Source organism: Accipiter gentilis, chromosome 22 (assembly GCF_929443795.1).
Source record: "Accipiter gentilis chromosome 22, bAccGen1.1, whole genome shotgun sequence".
Classification (NCBI taxonomy): domain Eukaryota; kingdom Metazoa; phylum Chordata; class Aves; order Accipitriformes; family Accipitridae; genus Astur; species Astur gentilis.
In genome coordinates, this window is record NC_064901.1 from 15,647,347 (window position 1) to 15,665,387 (window position 18,041).

Below are 18,041 nucleotides of genomic sequence, written 5' to 3' on the forward strand. Positions count from 1 at the left end.
AGAATTGCCATGCCCCTCTGTGTGGGCTGGCTTTCACAACGTGGGATTTTTCTTTCCATCGGTTGTCACTTTTATGTCTGTAAGTTTGCCCAAGGTACACTGCCAGAGATGGAGGAGAGAAATTTTCCCTTTTACCTGGTACTTGATGCCACCTGCCTCAAACTGGTTCTTGCAGGTTAGTGGGGAGCATGCTCCAGCTACTTAGGTCCCCAGACCTGTCTTGGCTTATGAATTCCCTGCAGAATTTGCCTCCATCCTTTTTGTTTCAGGTGTTTTGCCCATGTGAAACAGATGTGCTTTTCTAAGAATGTGACTGGGTACATGTTTCCAGAGACTGTGCTCTGGAGCAGGAGTACCAGCAGCCCCTGTGGGAGGTTAGCTTTCCTTTTCCCATGGGCTGCAAACTGATTTCTGTCTTCCCAAACACTACAGTTTGCCTTTTTCTTGGCTTTGCAGTAACTTAGACACTGTTGCAAGGTGCAGGAATTACCAGCCAAGCAGCATTTTTGATAGTCTGGTTCTGTCTTCCCAAACACTACGGTTTGCCTTTTTCTTGGCTTTGCAGTAACTTAAACACTATTGCAAGGTGCAGGAATTACCAGCCGAGCAGCATTTTTGATAGTCTGGTAGTTGGAGATGCAGTAAGCGCTGCATTTCTGAGCAAACCGTACATGACATGTTAATTATGCCGCTGACAGACTTGGCATTTGGAGTGCCTTGGTTTGCCTCCTTTGACAGTCTTTAAAGGTCCCAGCTGTCACATCCATGACTGACAGGACTGAAGACGACATATCCCTGTGGGCTTCTTACATTCTTCTCTGTTTGGCATTCACTAATGGCAGGGATGGGAAGCTGTCTTCCTGTTGCATTTCTATTGCTCTGGCTCCCTAGGGAGTATCTGAACTCCACGCTATCTGTAAGGTGGTTTTGGGTTTTGTTTTTGGTTTGGTCTTTTTTTTCAGTGAAGGCAACGTGGTTAGCCCTGAGAAGTACCTCATTGCCCTGGCCCTGTGCCCAAATGCCTTTGAGGAACTGGGCCTTTTGCACGTGCAGAGGGAGCCTCTGTAATGAGGAGTCATCAGGAGCCCTCACCAGTGTGCAGTGTTCTGTACTGATGTAGAGACACCTCTAGTCTTAACCAGTAGGTCAGTTCCCATCACTGCTCCTTGATCTCATCCTTCCTTCAGGCCTCCGCAGTAGACCAGACCTATACTGCCTTCTTCATTCCCAGAATTCGACACAAACTGCATCCCCTTGATGTTCTTTGGGAATAAGGGCTGTTTAAAAGCCCTTTCTCTCATTTCTATGCAGTGCTGTGTTATTGGCATAAGGGCTTCTCCCCACCCTCAGGGGTGCACTGTTCTGGAGAAAGAGAGAGGCAGTTTGAGGTAAGTGCAAAGATGTATCCAGCTTTCTCTGTGAGTTATTGAGGGAGCCACCCTGTGCCCTCTTGTATTAGCCCTGCATCAAGAGAGTTTTGCTTTTACAGGTAGAGAGGGTAATGCAAGAGAGCCAACATGGTTAAGCAAAGTAAGGGGGGGAAAAACCCAAAAAGCCAAATAAACATACATGGAACATAATTTCCCATATTCAAAAGAGATTCCTCTATCACTGTGAATTCCACCATGAAGAGCAGGCAGCTGTGGCAAGGATTTTCTGCACCAAGGTTAGTGCTGCATCCTGTCTTCCCACTTAACTATCACAGTGCTTGTTTCTGCCTTAAATTAGCCAGCGTGATACTACCTGGGGTCTCGGTGGTGTTGGTCGCCAGGAAACAGAGCAAAACCATCTTTCTTTTATTATTTTTCTCTGCAAGCTATTGGATAAGTTCTGTTTCTGAGATGGGGGGAGTAAAGAGAACTGAAAAAAAGGATGGAGGCTTTTACTGTAAAATAGAGATGTCATCTTCAGATAACAAGAAACCATTTCCTTGTACAGGAAAAACTCCAGCTTCAGCTGTAGATGATATAAAATATGGCTTCTATCTTTCTTTGCTTAAAAAATGGAAAGATTGTGCAGTGGTTAAGGACCAAAAAAGAGAAAACATTTATATATCTCAGCACAAATGTGACAAGTCTTGGAAAAAGGTATGAGGCAGCTGTCAGAAATGCAGGCTTAAGAGAAAAACTGCCTGTCCAAACTCCCTCCACAAAAAGCTGCTGCTCTAAGAAGCTGTTTTGCATTGTAGCGTGCTCTGTGGGGATCTGACATGTATCTGTTTCACATTGATTAACAGCAAATCCTTTCCAACTGATTGTCCTTTGAAAAATGCCAAACAGTACTTTGCATCAGCTGAGATCTGCCAGTCACTCTTCCCTTTTTCCTCTGTGCCCTGACTCTGTCCAGGACTTTTAGCCATAAATAAAAGCAGAGAGACCGACTACTGGTGGCATGTGAAAATGAGAGTGGGTCCCCCTTTCAAGGCACTATGAATAAAAAAAAAAAAAAAAATCATTATCCCCACTTGCCTGGCAAGGGCTATGGTTACAGGGGAGAAAACTGCCTTCAAGTGCATGTTCTGTGCAGGAAGGCCATAGGTGGTGCTGAGTATTAGACCTTCAAGAATACCCAGGTATCTTTTTTTTTTTAATCTGATTTGTAAACGGGCATTAGGACTCCTAATGCTGCTGGGCTCTGGCCCCATTAGCTCCATCCCCCAAGTTCTGCTCCCCTGCTTTCAAGGTTTCCAGTGTGTAGTGAAAGGTTGGAGGGTGCTCTTGCTACTAGCAGCGTGGAAGCCCTGCTGCAACTTTGGACAAAGAAGCCAGGAGGTGGGGTAAATAGAGGTAGATGTCAGAGCTAAAAAAGGTGGGTTATCTTTATTTCCCTCGATTGGAATAATCACCAGTTAAAACCAGAAAGACTTCCTGCTAGCCATCATCCTTCAGTTGGATGTGTTTCACAGCCAGCTGTGGCTAGTCACTGGGTTCATAGCAAAAGTTTATTTCTCATGACAGGCTGCAGTAGGGGCCAAAGAAGAAAAATTGCCGTAGCTAGCAGGTTTGCGCTTGTGTAATAACCTCAACCATCTCTCAGCCTGCCTTGCCCTAACCTTGGAGAGAAAGGGGGTGAGGGAAGCCTGAATGGGTCCTTGTCCTCACTGCCTCTCTTGGTCAGGACCTGCCGCTCTGGAAGGTGAGCCCTGTGCTCTGCAGGGGACACCAGCATGGAAATGTGGCTTATGACCAAAGCCCAGAAGAACTGAGTTTGTCTAGCTCAGGGGAAACAAAGAACTGAGAGACAAGGCAATAAATAAGAAAAATACTGTAGTGAAGAGGAGAGGGATTTTCGTGGTCTGCTTTCTAGTCTAGGTAGGACAGGAGGTTATGGACTTAAATGTCAATGAAGGAGATTTGGGCTAGTCATGAAGAAAAACTTCCTTAGGATACGCATTGCTTCCTTCCAAGCACACTGAGTGGCTCCCCAGCTGCAAACCATCTGTGCTGCCCACTGACAAACCTGGAGGTGATAAAAACTAAAATATTTTAGCTAATCCATGGGCATTTAGTCCATGGGCATTCTGCTCCCATACGTGCTACATGCCCTTCAGCCACCCGCTGCCAGGACGGACACACAGCGCTTCTCTCTGAACTGCTTTAATTAATGTGTGCCTGCTCTGGATTTTTATAGCTCTTAAAAAGTAGCTGTGAGTGGTATCTCGTATCAGAGGGAGGTTTTATATCACTGCTGTGAAGCTTGCCATTGCTACTGCTGAGGAGGTGACCTTGGCACATGTTCCCTCCCCTTCGCTCCTCACACTATGTGTTAGCACCACACTTTGCTCTTCTAGTCAAGTGCTTAAAAAAAGGACACCAGCCAAATGAGGATTTTTCTGAAAAATGCAACTTAGTAGCTTTCCAAAAGTCCCTGCTCCCTTGAGAAGAAATACAAAAACAAACCTCCAGACCTAAACAAACTTGATAAGTAAGCGCTCATTTTTAAAATCGCAGAACTTCACTTAGGGGAGACAATGGAGTCTGTAATCTCACCAGCCCTATTTTTCTATAAATCCCTGTGAGTTTGTTGAGGGAATTTTTTGGTATTTGTTTTTGTTTTTCTTCCTGGGAAGTTACATGGAACTGCTTTACAAAGAAACAATTTATGCCGAAACCAAGATGGGAAATATATGCCAGTAAAACCATCAGGATTTTCTCACTTCTATCCTTACAGGACTATACTTTACATCCTGAACAAAGATGAAGGAGGGAGCCTGGAAAACACAATCAACTTGAACGGGATTCCAAAAGCCATGGGGTGCTGTGTGTTAGGCACACTGCAAAAAAAAAACCACCAAACCCCAAACCCAAATGATCCGTGAGGGCAAGGATGGGGATCTAGGAGTTGCTATGCTGGACTGAAGCCAAAATCTAGTTAGTGCAAGACAATTTCTCTGACCTTAGTGGTCAGTGCTGAGAGCCTGGTTCTCCCTAGATAGTTTGTTTTTCACACTTCATATTTTCAGAGTGAAAACTGATTATTACTTTTTGTGGTAGTTTGAGGAGAGCTAGGCAGAATTTTTCCAGCAAGTCTCCTATCACCAAGACATGTGGCAGAGCCTGCCTTGCTGCGGATGAGCTGTATGATCAGCAGGATTTAATTTCACCTTCCCCACTCTAAACACTCAGCAGTGAGTAGACTCTCAGTGAGTCGGCTGACTGAAAAACGCCAGCTACAGTGGCCTCACGTGTTTCTACAGACGTGAATTCCCAAACTGCATTTAGGGTTTGAAGAGGGGGGATTGGTACAACACTCCTCCAGTTTGCTTCAGAAAAGCTCCTGCGTGGAGGGACTGTCGGTTAGTTAACAGAGTATTTTACAAGGAAGAACTTCAACGTCTTCACACGGATTGATCTTTGAAGTACTCTGTTCTCTAGCTGGCTCGTCATTTCTTTTAAGGATGGGAGATGCAGGGAGCAATGGTAAACATAGTAAGAGCGTCTGTGGAATGAAGCACTGGTGTTCAGGCAGATTTGGTGGTAAGCTATACGAGCTATTTTGCATGTTTTAACCCCAAAGACTTCAGTGCTGTAGATGTGCTGGCTTGATAAGGCAAAAAGGGCTTCTCCACCCTCCTTCCTTTATTTGTCAGTGGACTGTGGTGGAAGTGACATAAAAAGATGTTAGGGAACAGTGTCAGAGACATGTAACCTGACTTCCCAATTACAGTGTGTGGCAGAGTAGAAACTCCCTCTACGCACGTGTGCTGCCCTTGCTGCTCTGCAGATTTGACATGGAGGAGACAAAGAAGGAATTCAAGTTGCTTTTGTGGTCATTATTGCCTCTGTTGAAACTATGCCTGCCCATCAACAGCTGCACTGTGCAAACAAAACCCTTGTGAGGTAACTTGATGATGAGCCAGCTGGGGAGATGGACAATGGCGGCAAGGAGACAGAGGAGCAGATATCATCTGGTCAGGCTTGAGGAACACCGTGGCTGTGTCTTACTTACATGTCAATGGTCCTTACCAGCTATGCCTGTTAATGCCCACTGAGATGCATCAAGTGACCTATTTTCTGAGCTACTACAGACTGTCTGAAGAGGACTCTCTGGATGCATCTGTCTCTGTCATGATAGCCAGAAATTTAGACCTCGTGTACATGGCGTTAATTATTATTTGGATTGGGGGTGGATTTTGGATGGTCTTTTTGTTTATCTAACCGAAATTTGATCTGATGCTGTCAAGGGGGGTGCAAAGGTTCTTTATGTGGTTAGAGTTCATTCCCCTAGCAATGAAGTGCTATAAACACCTCGAATCCAGCAGCTGTGTCCATCCTGAGGGAGCTGCACTGGTTTAACACTGTCAGTATATTAAAGCAGTATTACTTGTGTATCAACAAGCTCCTCTTTCTTTTAACAGTGAAAACATGTATTGAGTAAATTACAATTCTTCCGACAACAGAGAATAAAAGGCATTAAATCTCTGTGTCCCCACCTCAGGCTCCTGGCTATGTGCATTTATGCACTGCTGGCAGCCTGGACCCCTGCCGCCAGCCAGCAGACTTGTACAAAGGAGCCTGCTGAGGAATTGGGCACTGGAGTGTCACTGAACCAAGGTGGGAGCTTGTCACAGCGCTGGGGGCCAGCCTGCCTCAGGAGCAAAGGAGTAAGAGGCAGTCCTGGGGAACAGAGCTCCTCCGCTTCTCCATTCAGTCGTTAACGGTACTCACAATTTGGTTCCTGGTCCCCGTTAATTTCACATCAAGGACACCCAAAACACCCGTGCCAAATGTAGGAAATGCGTCACTGCTCCTTCAGACAGCTCCCATGGGGAAGTCTGTTCCCGTCATTCCTAAAACCTCGAGTCCCTAGAAAGGGCTGCTGGTGCCCCAGTAGCCGAGCTCACGCCTCAGCAGGTGGGGCGGTGGTAGGGCATTGCACTTCAAGCGCAGCGTAGCTGGAAACAGCGTAATGGTGCTGGAAAAAACGGCTCCCAAAGGCAGCAAAATAGCTGGAGGCGTGTGGAACAGAAATAGAGTGAGATTGGGGCATTTTAAGGAGACCAAGCTGCTGAACAGGATTTTCAGAGCTGCAGCCGATCGGTCTTCAGAGAGGGGAGGAAAGTGCTTTCCTTAAGGTCTGTCTGTTTGTCCCACTTCTTCATTTCTGACCTCCCTGGCATCCATAAACTATTCTGAATCTCACTCAAAGCTGCGAACTCTTGACTTCAATAAATCCACAGCAAAGCATGACATGTGGGCTGAGGTCGAGAAATGACAAAATCAGTGGGGGCACAAAATCAGAAGTACCTGCAAACCCTTCTAGATCTCAGTACACTGGCTGTAGCTCATTTATTGACTTCTGCTCAGTCTGGGGGCAAAAAAAATGGGCACCTGGATGAATGTGCACAGTCTGCCTCAGTTCAGTCCATGGAAGGCAGTATTGGGTCACTGGTTCCGATGTTTTATTAGTGAAAGAAATGCATCTGAGCCAAAAATGAACTGCAAGTTTTGTTAGTTATACTGTAGTGTCCGGTAGCCTAACTATGCACGGAATTTGGGTGAGCCCCAGTTCATGGTGAATGGGCAATGACTTGATGGTCTGATGCCATCACAAATAATTTCTGTTGCAGATGATTTAAAACAACTTCAGATTTAGATGGATATGGCACTAGCTGCACCCCAGAAAATAGGCAGATCTTCTGTCATCCTTATTCCTCTCCCATGGTTCCCCAGATTCACCAACCCTCCATTTTGTCCCGCCTCACCTGCAGTAAGAGATCAATCTGCCTTCTGTTCTCCCTCTTTTTCCTTACATTACACCTAATGTTCACTCGCTTCGCTAATTGGACTCTTTCCTCTTTCCTGCAGGCTTGTCCCGAAGCAGCCAGGGCACTGCTGAGTGCGCCCATGAGAGGAACAGCCTTCTGGCTTTTCCTTGCGATGCGTGGGACACCTGGCCAAGGAATTCCCGGCTTTCCCCAAAATCGGTCCTCTGGCCAGCAGTCTCTTGTTGCAGCTCTCTCTGAGACTCCGGGAGGTTGGACTTTAATTTCCAGATCCATAGGACATTTTTCATTGTGATTCCCGTTTGTCATTGTCAGCTTTACTGGCTCAGACCTTTCATTTCCCACTTCCTCACATCACAGAAGGCTGTCAACCTGTGCTATTTAATGACAGAAAACGCTTCTTTTCCTTCACTGTTGATTACATTCTCACATTGTTGCTTATTCTTAGGGTTTGTTGGTTTTCTTTTGATCCAGGGGCTATGAAGAACCTGAAGGAGGAGAAGGCAGGAGGAAGGAGATGGGAAGAAGTGGAGCGTTTGCTCCTTGCCCATTAAGAATTGGGGTTTTTTCTTTCCTGAGTGTGGTGATTATCGTCTGTCTTGTTCTGCAAGTCTCCATCCTTCTCCATCCGTTTCTTTTTAACTCAGTCCATCCTCCCTTGCTGGGTTTCACTCCCTCCTCACCGCTTTCCAGCCTCTGGTGCACGTGAACCTGCTGAAGAAAACCCGTGTGTTTCTGACAGCGTCTCACCTCTGCTCTGCAGGGGGATGCACAGGATGGATTTGTCCCATAGCCATCATGTCATTTTGCACTTCATCCCTGTGTGAGCTGGTCACCAACCTGTGAAGGCCACCCCCAGGTTCAGGTGAATGCTAAGGCTGCAAGGGCAGTGGTGAGATCATGGCCACACAAATCTGTACTCGGTTCAGCCATGGGGCAGCCTTGGTTTCGTTTGATGCTTTCAAATCAGTTTGAGACAAAGCAAGAGGCTTGAACTAACTTAAATCATCCTTTAAGCTGCTGTGGGAAAAATGGCATTCAGCCTAGGTCTGGAGGAACAAAGTCAGATGCACAGAAGCCGTCACGGCTGCGCTGGAGCAGGCCGCTGGCCATGCGTAAGGGGCATCTGGCAGCCGTCACCAGCCTGCCTGCTCGGTCCCTCCAGCTCCGGTTTTCCACTTGGTGGGCCATTTGCAGTGATGTGTCCTCAGAGACAGGCAGCTCCGAGGTATGAATTGTGGCTCTTCTCCTTGGCCCCTCTGCTCAGAGTAGAGTCTAATGAAATTGGATCTATGCTCTTGAACAACAAGCCATCTTAAATCTGGATCTTGGTCTCACCGCGAATGCTGGAAGAGGAAGAAATGCCCTGCGAGATGCTGTAAAGCCTAGACATGGGAACTGAATTTTGAAGTTAGGCTTCAAAGCTGACTTTCACAAGGGTGGCAAGAGTGGCCTCGGGTGGGCCAGAGCTTGGAGGGTGCCGCTTCCACCACTGAGATCTGAGCAGCCGCCCATCTGGACAGAGCAAATCCCAAACACGATGAGGCTGCTTGTACGACAGCCTTCAGGGATGAATGAGGATGTGATGTTTGGAGAGGAGGAGAATATTATAAAAAATAAAACGGGTAAAATCTATTGAAAATCTGTTTTATCCCGGATTATCTTGAGGCGGTTGCAGAAGTCCCTGAGGACTGGAAAACTGCCAAAGCAAACCTGTCCTTCAGAGCTTGGCGGGGACCAAATGGCCCTATGAGACACAGCTGTTGTCTTTGAGCTCTTCCCTGCACCTGATGATAAAGGGAACCCGGTGCTCCCTTCCCTCTATACTTGCTGCCCTCAGGTGCCTCTAGGGACGCCAGGTAGGGGAGAGCTGCCTCCCATCCCTGGAGACGTGAGTATAGGGGCTGCTGCCACCCACCCGGGGCACAAATGTGGTACGTGAGAGCCCGGTGTGGGTTTGAGGTGCTGTGATGGTAGGGCTGGAGCTGGGACAGAGCCTGCCTGGCTGAGCTGGTTGCTTGGAGCAGGAAAAAAGCCAGGCTGTGGAGCAGGAAAGGCCAGGAGCACGCCGATGCATGGTAGCGTAACCGTCTGCAGGCTGAGACTGCACACAGATGTACATGGGGCTTTAAAGCTTGGGCCCATCGATATGGTTATTTTTGTCTATATAGATTTTACTGCGCTAAAATAATCTGCGAGTGTTCTTCAGTATGCCATTAAGCAGTATGATTATAATTGTTGCACAGAGCCTTTTTTCATCCTGCTCTGTGGGGAAAGGTATGTTGCAGCAGATACACTAGTAGAGGAATTACATGTGCAAGTAGTTACGTATTTGCTAGAGATGGTACGTTTCTTTGATCTTGCTGTGACCTTCAAACAGAAATGGTCGGGCTTGCAGTGGTTCTTGGCTCCTGTGGGAGGTATTTTCCTTGCCTTCAGCCAGCACCAGAGAAAGTAGCGTCTGCTGCAAACTTGAGTTGGACCTGAAACTAATCTAAGGGTGTGAAACACGTGTGCACACATGTATATGCATGCAGCGATGTATCTCTGCGGCTGAAAATGCTGCAGTGATACGCTGAGCATCGCTGCAGACGTGCGAGTGTTCAAATAAGGGTGCCACTTCTACTCGCAGTGGCTTAAGCAGTTTCTCCTATTTCTCACTCCTTTTTCTGGCTGCTGCGCTCCCACAGTGACAGCTCTTCGTTGCCAAGTCGTGCATTCAGGTACTGGAGACAATTATAAGGAAAAATGAGGGGTCATTTTTTAAATAGTGAAATTTCTTACTTCATAATTCCTATTCCTCCCCTCCTATGCTAAAGTGGTGGAGTTCATTTTGTTCAGCGCTTCTAAAGCATTCACCTTTAGGGGGGAAAAAAATGTTTGTCCTAAAATGTGAATATTTAAAGAATATGAGTCTGACCTTCCCCATTACAAATGTAATCTCTATTACATTTCTTGATTATGCAGTGCATGTTATAAAAATGGCTTCCTAATGATGAAGCACCTTACCTTTCAAGGAGAGAGAAAAAGTCTGGAACCCCTCCATTGGGGAAGGGAAGGCTGGCTGAGAGGGCAAAAATCAGGGAGGCAGTGGGTAGGGTGGATGGAGAATTGCCATGCACCAAATCCCACTGCTTGGGGACCAGGGGGGACTTGGTGACGCACGTAGGAGCTTCTTTTACAACATACAAAAGATAAAGTGTTGTTGTGCAACATGTAGTGAAGTGTTGGACCTTGGTGTCGCAGGAGGTGGTGGAAGCAGATGCTATTAAGAGGTTAAGAAGGTGATTATGTAAATACACAGGGTCTATCGCCATAAACAGATCCTATAGGGAACAGCAGGACTGCATCCCATACAAGAGGGGTGGGTAGCTCGGGGGAATATGAGAGGCGTGGATGGCAGGAAGGGGCCAGGTTTATGAGTTCTCCCTAGGCAGCATCTCTTGCAACTGCTGCTGGAGACAGTGTGTTAGGGCAAAATGAATCACTGGTTTCACTCAGTAAAGTGTAATTTACGTTCTTGCTAACTGTGTCCCAAATGCTACATTTTCTAGCAGTCCTTTGGGATGTTTTGTAATAGATAGCCCCTGGTGTCAGGTGTGCTCATGGTGAGGCTGCCAGCTCGGGTACCAGCACTGGGGAGTTTTCGGAGGAAAACTACATCCTCAGGCTTGCACCTCCAAATCTCCTTTCATTCTGTGGGACGCGATCTGCAAATCGGGGAGCACCATATGCCTGCTACAGGACTTGGAGAGGGCCTGCAAGTGTGGAGATGCCAAACAGGGATGATGTCAACTCGGGTGCCTAGCACGAATGCCCTCAAAATCCTCATCACCTTCAGCTGGAGCCAAGTGCTCCCAGCACCTCGCAGCATCAGTCTAAATCAGGCCTGCTGCCAAGGAGGTTATGTGTACCTGTGCTGAGATCCCAGCTGCCTTCGGCGAGGTGGTTCCTGCCAGTGCTTCTCTTGCAACCCCGACTGTCGTCGTACTTTTTGTGCTTCATTAATTCTGGGTTGCGATATGGCGCAGGTCAGCCTGGCTTTCTCATCCTCCCGCGCTGCCTCGGTGCTTAACCCCAACGTGGGAGAGAAACACTGAATGCTAATGCTGAAGCCGTGACAAAATGAATTGGAAGGGCCGAGCAAGGAGAGGTAGGTACGTTGCACGCAGGCTGCTGACCCCGTCCCACTGCTGGCAGAGGCTGGGGGCTGGAGTTGTGCAGAGATTTAATTGCCAAGTCTTGCCAGGCAGAGCTGTCGCTGCTGAGGGTTTCTCATCCAGAACGACCGGACCTGCATGATCCCAGTGCAAGGAGTTCCCGTGCTGGATTACTTTATAAAGTCATGAGAGGACAGCAGCTCTCTTTCTGCAAGAGCTTCGAAATAAGTTAGTGGCGCTTTTGTGGAAACTTAGCAATACCTGGATCTTTGTTTAAAGCAATTGCAATGGAAAGGGATGCTGCCAGACTCGGCCTCTGTGCCTTATTCTTAAATCACAAATGGTGTCACATTGATGGAGTTGTCTGTGCGTTGCCCCGTGGAGTGCCCTGATGTCTTCCAGGCTGATGTAACCGCTTGCCGGCCTGCTGCAGGTCAGCAGTTTTTATTGGTTACAGTTCCACTGGGGGCTACCATTTCAATAAATATTCTTGCCATCCTCAAAGTCCCCTTCACCCACCTCCCTGGGAGTAAAGATGTTCCAATATAATGCGGACGGAAAAGGTAGGAACTGATAAATCTTTAATGCTGTGTTGATCTGCCTGCTTCTTGTGCCTAACAGTACAGGGATGCCTGATGTCCTCTGGGCTCAGGCTTTTTTACACTCTCCAGTTGCCACCTGGAGATGGATCTTGATCCCGGCAGGCAGAGGTTACGGGTTCAGGCTCGCCGCAGCGGCACTGCGGTGCCTCTGGAGTTGACTGCTCTGTGGCTCCTATTTCTGGCCTCCCCTCAGCCTGGAGTTTCTCACGCCTAGTGCCAGGGCTGGAATGTTTTGGAAAGTTTTCCATTAATTATCTAGGCTATTTTGAGTGATAGAGTTTCAAAAATAAATACTTTATTGTGACTTTTAGGAAAGTTAAGCATTTTTTTTTTTCTTTGCACTTGACTCAAACCCAGTCTGCTGTGCAGTGTGCAAGCCCTTTTTATGGGGTCTGTGAGAAACTGGGTAGAATATTTTTCACAGGTTATTTCCCAGATTGTCATGTTTTCATATGGAATTCCTCTGTAGTGGAAGACGGGAGTTTCATCATTTTGCCAGATGAGCATTTCAAGCTGCTTCTGCTTTGCAGCCAAGAGGACTGTTACGAGCACTAACCTGGTAGCTACACTGAGCTGTAAAATCTTTGAATTTCTATGAGGATTAAATTGCAGTTCAGGTCACAGTCAGCGCTGTGGTGGGCTGCCAATAAAGGAGAGCAAATTGTTGTCAGATTGTAATAAAAAGATTTTATTGTTAATTAATTCTGAGCACCAGAAAAAGGGCTACGTGCTTTACCATAAAGGTGGGAAATAAATCCATGTCCTAGAAAAGATGCAGCAAGGAAGAGAAGCAAATGATTTGGGGTGAGAAAAGGAGATGAGAAGTGGTAGGAGCGAGAGCAAAAATTTATATCGGGCTCATAAAGTGAATCAGGTTGATTATAAGTGGATATTCTAGTTAATAAGTTGTATTAATATGTAATTATAACTACTTAAATATTTATTCTGTTTCTACACTTTTTTAAAAGAGTGCATGATGGCCACATGAATTTAGAGCATTTTTTGGTGCTGTTGATCGCTCCTGCCTGATTCTGCCATAACTCCAGTCCTCACTAGGGCTGCATCTAGTCTTGTGGTGGCAAACAGGTGGGTTACCTGGCTCAGAGAGGGTCAGTGGCACCGTCTCCCACCGTCTGAAGATTTTTCTGGCTCTTCCACGCTGTCAAAGAAGATTCATCTTGCCACCCTTAGCCTTTCAGTGACTGTTTTTCATTTTGTACTTGAAGAGCACAAGTGTGATGTGGAACTGTTAATTACAGCTTTTTGGGAATTCTTCTCTACGCTCTCATTTTCATTAAAAAACATGCTCATGAAAATAATGTTAAGGTTACAGTGACCTTAAATTAGCACATAAGACAATGTTTAACTGTACAACTTAAAGCAACTGAAATCCTGGTTCCCAGTTAACTCTATGCTATTTGCCTTAACTTGGCCCCGAGTCACTCCCTTCCACCACCTTACTGTTTGCACACTGGCCAGAAACAATGACCCAGAAGGTATTTCTGTCCTGGTCAGCATATATACCATCCTAGGCAGCTTATCCTCTGTTAAATTCTGAACTAATTGGCGTCCACCCTCTGTACCTATTCCGATTGGGCATCAGGATAAATTAAGGATGGAGCCGCTCCCAGGGGAGTGATTTTTCTGCGTGGCCCGCTTACGGTGCCTGTGGCCGTGGCATTGGAGACTGCCTGGCCAGGATCTACCTCTAGGCAGGGCATGACAAGGCAAGCTGTTGGACTTGGTGCACCTTGTAGTTTCCCAGCGGCAACCGAAGCCAAAGATGTGGAGGACATGACCTGAGGCACAGCAACATGGATTTTCAGAAACCCACACACATACCCACTCCCTCTGACCAGCAGGAGAAAGTTTCTTCAGACAAGGGGAGTATTTCAGGCAGTTCAGGAATTTGGCCAATGTAGATGAGTAATGCAGATAACATTTTTCTTTTTCTTTTCAACAACCACATGGTGGAGGACGATGGCACGTGCTTTGCCGTCTTGGCATTACGGTATGGATAAACTTGTCTCAGAGGCTTACAGGGGTATGATTTGGGTCTGGATGAAGAGCATGGTGAGATGCTATGGTCAGACCATCAGAGGGGCCTTTCATCCATTGTGGGGAAAGGATTTCAGCTCTTTCTGCCCATTGGGACAAACATTTCCCCTTCTCCCTCCTTTTCCTGGAGTTTTCCTGAACTGAAATTGGGGACGAGCTTTGAGTCCTCTCCCTTCAATGTGCAAATCGCTTTCACCCACTCCTACCCACCTATTCCTGACCTAGAAGCAGACCATTGACCCTGCTTGGGAAGAGACCAGGAGCTTCACCAGGGAGGACGGGTGTCCAGCCCAGGGATGGGCCAGAGGAGGAGGAAGGAGCCACTTAGTAGCAGCAAGTTCAGAGAAAACCATCCTGAGATGTCTCGCCTTCTCCCAGGCACCCTGTTCTGCCCGTGCAGAAGGAGCTCTCTGAGGAGCGGTCTCTTGTGAAAAATCCCTGAACTGAGGCTGCTCTTCCCTTGCACAGCTCGGCTAGGAGCCATGACCGAGGCTTAGCTAAGGAAAGTGTCGGAGCTGTCTCAGCTGTGTGTACGCATGGGCTTTGGAATGAGAACTGTAAGAAGGAACTCCTGCGGCTGGAGGGCTACGGGGAGCTAAGCTGTGTTTGTGTCCTCGTCCCTTTTGGCTTCAAAATGCATGACTTTCCAGATCTCCAGTCCGTAGCACTTGGAGCGAGCAGGCAGGAGCAGAGGGAGGTGCGCAGTACTTTCAGGCAAAGTCAGAGCTCTGCTCCCAGTGGCTATGGGCAAGCAGAGCTGCCTCTCCCTGAGCGAGTCTCCGTGACCTGCTCCAGCCCCTGAACACTAATGCTAGTTTTCTTTAAATGTTCTTAGCCAAATTCTAGATGACTTTATTCAAACTGTTTCCAGAGTCTAGACAGTCCTTATGTTCATGTTTCGGATGGCACTTCCGTGCCTGGAGGCCACAAATATAGCCGACCTGATTTCTCAGATCAGAGTAGTGCTAAGAAAAACCTTTTGGCATTCTCCAGATGTTTCATAGTTGAAACTCAGCCACACTTCATTTTTTGTGAAGACAAATCTGGACGATGCTTGTCTTTTCACCTGCAACAAAGATCTTCTCAATTTTATCTGGGCAAGTTGGGACACCAGATCTGTTCTCCTAGATGTTGTTACCAAGGCTGTCAGCCGCAGACATAAAAACGGCTTCTCGAGAGCACGTTTTAATATTCAGGGTCCTCAGAGATCTCTTTGCGTTGAAGGTGATGCTGATCAGGGCCTTTGTGATTATAAATAAAATAAGGTTCTCAAACCCTATGTAAGTTTCCTCTGTGTAGCTGGTCATATTCCTCCCTCCCCATTCTGTATCTAGATTACTCACCAAATACTTAGTCTATGCTCGTGTTAAAGAATCAGCCACCTGGATCGTCAGGGGGTCCCTTATATTATTGCACTGTACGAAGTTTGTCACAAAATAAGAAGAGACTTAACTCTAACATGGAACAGCCATAGAGGAAACTGAAAAAGAACAAGTGTGGTGGTAAGACGCCATAATTCTGCTGTGAGGTTTGTATAATCTTGATTTCTTCGGTTTATTATATTATGTTTCTCAGGTCACTTCTCTTAGGGCATTTATTGAATTAGCTGATGCTTTTGCGAAGATCAGCAGTGTAGTATTATCACTGTTAATATTCATTGTACATCTACATTGCAGGTTGTGTTGAGATCTCCGTGCCAGACTGCTTCTGGTACTCTTGTTCTCTCTGGTGGGGCTGGCTCTAATATCTGCATGCAACGTTGCAGCTTACAGTATAGCTGTACTTGAACAATTTATATTGTCAGAGATCCCTGTAGAAACATAAGGTTAGAAGTGTATTGCCTTTGAAAAGAAAGATGAGACTCCAGAGCAAAGCTCTGCAGTCAGAGGTGAAATCATCGCAAATTCTGGCTGCAGGACACAGGACCTCGGGTACCAATAGCTTGGACCCGGGAGCTAGTCATCCTGCAGTGAGGTATTTGGGCCCCGAAGATGAAACATCGCTGTGGAGACACTTTCGAAGCGTGTGAAAGCCTGGTGCTGCAAAAGTACGTGCCTTTTCTGCTGGAGCTGTGCTGGAGGTCCTGCCTCCTTCAGGTCAGCCGGCTCCAGTGCCCCTGTCAGCACTCCCTAACCCTTTCCAGCTCAAATAGGTCCCAAAGCTTAGGCAATGTAAATAATGGGTCTCTGCAAATCTGGCTTATCTGAGCTGAATTGGGTACCTGCGGGCAAGTGTGAGCTGCTCCGCCAACAGCTCTGAGGGTGGGTAACTGGATGCTTTTGCTGTGCCCTTTGCTGGGGTCGTGGGTTAGAGCAGAGCTTCGCTACCCCGTGCTCTGGCTGTGTTTCTGCAGGAACAACGTGTGCATTCTGGTGCTGACTCCTGGAGGGACAGGGGAGTAAAAGCGACTTTCTCCTAGGAGAAAGGCCCCTTCAACTTCAGCTTGTCCTTCCGACATCAGAGCCGACTTCTCTGTTCGGGGCTCTGCTGAAGCTTGCCTACAGAGCTCTCTGCTTGTTTCTGACACTTACCTACAGGCCTCCCCTCGGAAGGGATTTGGGGCCTTCAGACGAAAGGGTTAAATTATCTGGGTTGTGCTTTTCTTGTCATTAACGAACTGATTTAATGAAGGAAAGCGGTGATTCTGTGCAGGAGGGTTCCCGTCACTCATGTAAGTTGCCAGCAGGCCACATTACCCAGGTAGTAAAGTCAACTCGGTTTCTGGGTTTTCTGCGCTGTTTTCTGAACTGCTGGCAAGGCTCTGGGAATAACAGGATGTGATGGGGGCAGAATAGCAAAGAGGGCTCGGCGGTGTGTTTTGCAGGCGTGAGAAAGCGCCGCTGAGAGCTTGGGAGCCTCCTCTCCAGGCGCACGAGCCCCTTAATGGCAGAGAGCACCCACCGGCACGCGGTCAGCTTTCGAGGCTTGTGTGTGTAAGGCGCTTCCAGCGACGAGGGCCAGCTGGGTGCAGGCAGCTGCCTGCTGAACTCTGCCATGGCCAGTGCTGCCCTGCCCCGTACGGTTCTGCTCCCTTGCTCGCCTGGCAGTGCTTTGCACCCATTTAGCATAGGGGTCGATGGCTGCTCCGGGCAGGGGAGGAAGGCTTGGGGCCAGCCCTAAGAGGGTGAGCCTGTACTGTACTATGGACAAGGTGCTGGGATTTATTAGTAGATGGCAAATGTTAGACTGCACTTGCAAAACTGAAGTGGTAATGCTGTGAAAATGCAGGGCTCCTCTTGCCCTCGTTCTGCATAGGGAATAGAGTGCGAGGTGTCTTTGCCCAGAAGGTGGAATCTGCTCTGGAAAGGGAAGAGTGCTCAAAATTATCTTGTCCCTGGAGAATCTGAAGAGTCAGGGAACTAGGTTTCTTCTGAGCAGAAAAGAGGAGATGCTGGGCTGACCTTGCAGGGAACTGCTAGAGGCTTGGCTGAGATGCTTGTGGGGTGGGGATCATCATCAGGATGATTGAAAGTGGTGAATGTGGCGCGGGGAGGCAACTGTGGCAGCCTGGCAGCTTATAGGGTGCGCTAGCAGGGAGGGCAACGGGGGAAGAAAATGAATGACTGCAGTGGAAGGGGGAAGCAGCTCTATTGGAAAGGCAGGGGAAGGCCGTCTGCTTAGTTCAAGTGTTGGGGCAGAGGGTTTTCTCCTGTTTCACACACATTTCTGCATCACCGTTTGAGCGATTTCCTTTTTTGTAGTGAATCGTGCAGGATGGTGAGAAAAGACTGAGAAGGAATCAAGCAAAGTCTGGTATGATCTGTACAGTGGTAACAAGGAGGCAGCGTATGGTGCTGGCTCTGCTGTCACAGGGACATGAACATGTCTTTTTCCCGTGTCTTTCCCTTTTCCGAATCCTGGATACAGCTCCTCTGCCTCTCTTCATGTCCCTCTGCAACCCAGGCAGCTGCTGGATCCAAACCCACATAGGACAGCAGCTGCCCTTTTTTTGTAGGACTGTGAAAGAGACTGAAAACAGTGGGAGCCCAGCTTCCA